The 4,714-nt window shown below is 45.2% G+C and overlaps 1 pseudogene; it reads left to right on the top strand.

The window, feature by feature from the left end:
• The first annotated feature begins 1,321 nt into the window (after positions 1-1,321).
• LOC124799579 lies at positions 1,322-1,439 on the top strand (annotated as a pseudogene).
• The last annotated feature ends 3,275 nt before the right edge of the window (positions 1,440-4,714 follow it).

The following is a 4,714-nucleotide window of genomic DNA, read 5'->3' as shown; positions in this document are numbered from 1 at the left end:
GATACTGGAGAAAATCGACGCACAAGAGACCGTCGAAGCTAGTCGAGGTAGAAGAGAATCAGTTCCGTTCCGAGGACTGAGATACGACGAGTCTGCGCCTCAAGGACTGCAGAGCAGATAGGCGATTTGTATGTCCGCGTCGGTATCTTTTATGGAGTCGGAGTTCGCGGCGATTCGTTAGAAGCGAGCACTCCGGCGCAGAGCACGGAATCTCGGCGACGTCATCGTGGGGAGTGCCCTCGGCCGTCGCCGCCGCGGACACCGGCTGACAAATGTCGAGCGCTTATCGCGGATTGGCCGCAGCCACGCCAGCGCAGGCCGCAGGGCGCTGGGCGTAGTCTCCCAGCGGCGTCCTAGACCTATCTCATCAGCGGCCGCCCTTCTCTGGCGCCGCTCACCCCACAGCGACTCAGGGGGCGTATAGGCCGACGGTGGTCTGATTTTTCTTCTTTGTGGCTTCGGTACGAAGGCTGTTTTGATGAAGCCCAGGTGACCGCTTTTTTCTCTTAATAATTGTGACGGTCACGATCACAGAGCATAGAAGTAAGTAGAGGGGTCTTTCCCGTCTCGAAGGACAAGACGGCGTGCACTCGAACCTCCCCCCCCCCCTTCCCCTTCCATCGGTTACGTGGGGTTTCCTATCGAGGGGTTTCCTACAGGGGTGCAGCAGGTAGCGAAGCTGTCCCGAGCAACCGGTTCCCTAACGAGGTGTTTGCGAACTGAGCCTCCCCCACTGCTTGTCTACCCCAGTCACTCACCCTCAGTGCAGGTGTTGTCAACGTTTCTCAGACAGTGTCGTCTTCGATAGCTTGGGCTCCGTGTGTTTTCCTATACGACTTCTGTTCTATGCAGTGTACACGATGGAAGCGATAACAACAACAAAAGGGGGGCCGTGTCTATCAAGGATGGTCGTCACTACTATATTTATAGGAAAAATGAAGAATATAAGAACTAGATGTGCGTCAATTATGAACGGAGTAGGTGCAAAGGCCGTTTAAAAATTGCAAATGGTGAAATCGTTGCTCAGCAGCAACATTCTTGTCCACCTGACAAAACAGATGTGTAGATAAAGAAAAGGCTACATAATTGCAGAAAAAGAGTTCGTGACGAAAAGACAGTGCCTGTAGCGCAAATTTTTAAGGAGGAATTTCAAGATATAGGATTAGAATTCGTGGCATATATTCGGAATTATGACAACTCCAAGACTCAATTGTGTCAGCCGAGAAGAGGAGCTATTGGGACAACCCAGAACCCTGGCTCTAGTTCGGAAATTCACCTTAGCGAAGACCTTTTGAAATTAACGGAAGGTAATAGTTGTTTGGGTAACGGCCTTGCTGCAGTGGATATACCGGTTCCCGTCAGATCACCGAAGTTAAGCGCTGTCGGGCGTGGTCGGCACTTGGATGGGTGACCATCCGGGCCTCCATGCACTGTTGCCATTTTTCGGGGTGCCCTCAGCCTCATGATACCAACTGAGGAGCTACTCGACTGAATAGTAGTGGCTCCGGTCAAAGAAAACCATCATAACGACCGGGAGAGCGGTGTGCTGACCACACGCCCTTCCTATCCCCATCCTCATCTGAAGATGACACGGCGGTCGGATGGTCCCAATGGGCCACTTGTGGCCTGAAGACGGAGTGCTATAATAGTTGATTGAAGAATGATAATGGCTCTGTTCCAGGCAAGAGACTTCTAGTATTTGCTTGTGAAGAAGCAGAGAAAATTCTTTGTGACAATGGAACTGTGCTTATGGATGGGATATTTGACAGCTGTTCGAAACAGTTCAAACAATTGTACACAATCCATGTCGACATCGGAAATACAGAAGAGGCAACTAATATATTTCCTTTTTTATTTGCTTTGGTGCCAGACAAAAGTCATAATTCAAATGAAAGACTTTTTTCTGGATTGAAGTCTAAGATGCCTGGGTGGTCACCAAAAACTGCAGTGCTATATTTTGAAATGGCTACAATTAAAGCAATGAAATCAGTGTTCCCTGAAGCACAACTTTCCGGTTGTAAATTTCTCTTTAACCAGTGTCTGTGGAAGAAGATACAGGAACTGGGTTTAACGGAAGATTACAGGGATAGGGAGAAAGTCCGATTGTTTTGTCGCATGTGTGCTGAAGTGACACATCTTCCACTTAACACTGTCGATGAAGCGTGGATTTTAATAATGGGACAAATGCCCAGTGGAGAGGCGATCACAGCATTTGCACACTACATGGTTGCTCAGTGGATGGAAAATCCTAATATACCTCTTGAAATGTGGAATGTTTTTAACCGACGACACAGAACGAAGAATACTGTCGAAGGTTGGCATGGAAAACTGAACTCCTCAATAAATCAGAAACATCCAAATGTGTACTTTCTGATTCAAAAGCTGAAGGAGGAGGCAGTGAATGCTATTTTTGAAATTAAAATAGATTCCATTGGCCTACTTCTTCAAAAAAAAGAAAGAAACGGTACATAAATCTTCACAAAAAATTAAAAGACATTATGAAAACATATGATGACTCTGGGGATTTAAAAAGGTGTTTATAATCTCTAGCCTTTTTACGAAAAGTTGAATGAGGAATTACGATTGATAATCAAAACGTCTTCGGTCCCGGGTTCAATCCCCGCCGGCATAAGAAGTCATTCTGCCAACGGCCTTGTCAAAGAGGATAGAGGTTCAGAGCACTCTCTTGTCCTAGGGGTGGGAAATTGCCCCTAAAGGCGGAAGATTCAGCAATGATCAACGGCATGACGATGCAGAAGGCAATGGAAACCACTGCATTAAAGACACGTAACGTGTATCCACAGGACATGTGGCCTGTATTTGAAGAAGTGTCATGATGATCTCTCCATTGGCAAAAGATTTCGGAATAGTCCCCCATTCGGATCTCCGGGAGGGGACTGCCATGAGGGAGGTTACCATGAGAAGATGATTGAATAATCAACGAAAGGATAACGTTCTACGAGTCGGGGCGTGGAATGTCAGAAGCTTGAACGTGGTAGGGAAACTAGAAAATCTGAAAAGGGAAATGCAAAGGCTCAGTCTAGATATAGTAGGGGTCAGTGAAGTGAAGTGGAAAGAAGACAAGGATTTCTGGTCAGATGAGTATCGGGTAATATCAACAGCAGCAGAAAATGGTATAACAGGTGTACGATTCGTTATGAATAGGAAGGTAGGGCAGAGGGTGTGTTACTGTGAACAGTTCAGTGACCGGGTTGTTCTAATCAGAATCGACAGCAGACCAACACCGACAACGATAGTTCAGGTATAGATGCCGACGTCGCAAGCTGAAGATGAACAGATCGAGAAATTGTATGAGGATATTGAAAGGGTAATGCAGTATGTAAAGGGAGACGAAAATCTAATAGTCATGGGTGACTGGAATGCAGTTGTAGGGGAAGGAGTAGAAGAAAAGTTTACAGGAGAATATGGGCTTGGGACAAGGAATGAAAGAGGAGAAAGACTAATTGAGTTCTGTAACAAGTTTCAGCTAGTAATAGCGAATACCCTGTTCAAGAATCACAAGAGGAGGAGGTATACTTGGAAAAGGCCGGGAGATACGGGAAGATTTCAATTAGATTACATCATGGTCAGACAGATTCCGAAATCAGATACTGGATTGTAAGACGTACCCAGGAGCAGATATGGACTCAGATCACAGTATAGTAGTGATGAAGAGTAGGCTGAAGTTCAAGACATTAGTCAGGAAGAATCAATACGCAAAGAAGTGGGATACGGAAGTACTAAGGAATAACGAGATACGTTTGAAGTTCACTAACGCTATAGATACAGCAATAAGGAATAGCGCAGTAGGCGGTACAGTTGAAGAGGAATGGACATCTCTAAAAAGGGCTATCACAGAAGTTGGGATGGAAAACATAGGTACAAAGAAGGTAGCTGCGAAGAAACCATGGGTAACAGAAGAAATACTTCAGTTGATTGATGAGAGGAGGAAGTACAAACATGTTCCGGGAAAATCAGGAATACAGAAATACAAGTCGCTGAGGAATGAAATAAATAGGAAGTGCAGGGAAGCTAAGACGAAATGGCTGCAGGAAAAATGTGAAGACATCGAAAAAGATATGACTGTCGGAAGGACAGACTCAGCATACAGGAAAGTCAAAACAACCCTCGGTGACATTAAAAGCAACGGTGGTAACATTAAGAGTGCAACGGAAATTCCACTGCTAAATGCAGAGGAGAGAGCAGATAGGTGGAAAGAATACATTGAAAGCCTCTATGAGGGTGAAGATTTGTCTGATGTGATAGAAGAAGAGGAAACAGGAGTCGATGTAGAAGAGATAGGGGATCCAGTATTAGAATCGGAATTTAAAAGAGCTTTGGAGGACTTACGGTCAAATACGGCAGAAGGGATAGATAACATTCCATCAGAATTTCTAAAATCACTGGGGGAAGTGGCAACAAAACGACTATTCACGTTGGTATGTAGAATACATGAGTCTGGCGATATACCATCTGACTTTCGGAAAAGCATCATGCACACAATTCCGAAGACGGCAAGAGCTGACAAGTGCGAGAATTATCGCACAATCAGCTTAACAGCTCATGCATCGAAGCTGCTTACAAGAATAATATACAGAAGAATGGAAAAGAAAATTGAGAATGCGCTAGGTGACGATCAGTTTGGCTTTAGGAAAAGTAAAGGGACGAGAGAGGCAATTCTGACGTTACGGCTAGTAATGGAAGCAAGGCTAAT

The sequence above is a fragment of the Schistocerca piceifrons genome, chromosome 5, assembly GCF_021461385.2.
Source record: "Schistocerca piceifrons isolate TAMUIC-IGC-003096 chromosome 5, iqSchPice1.1, whole genome shotgun sequence".
In the NCBI taxonomy this organism is placed as follows: Eukaryota; Metazoa; Arthropoda; class Insecta; order Orthoptera; family Acrididae; genus Schistocerca; species Schistocerca piceifrons.
This window is presented reverse-complemented; position numbering and strand designations above follow the sequence as displayed.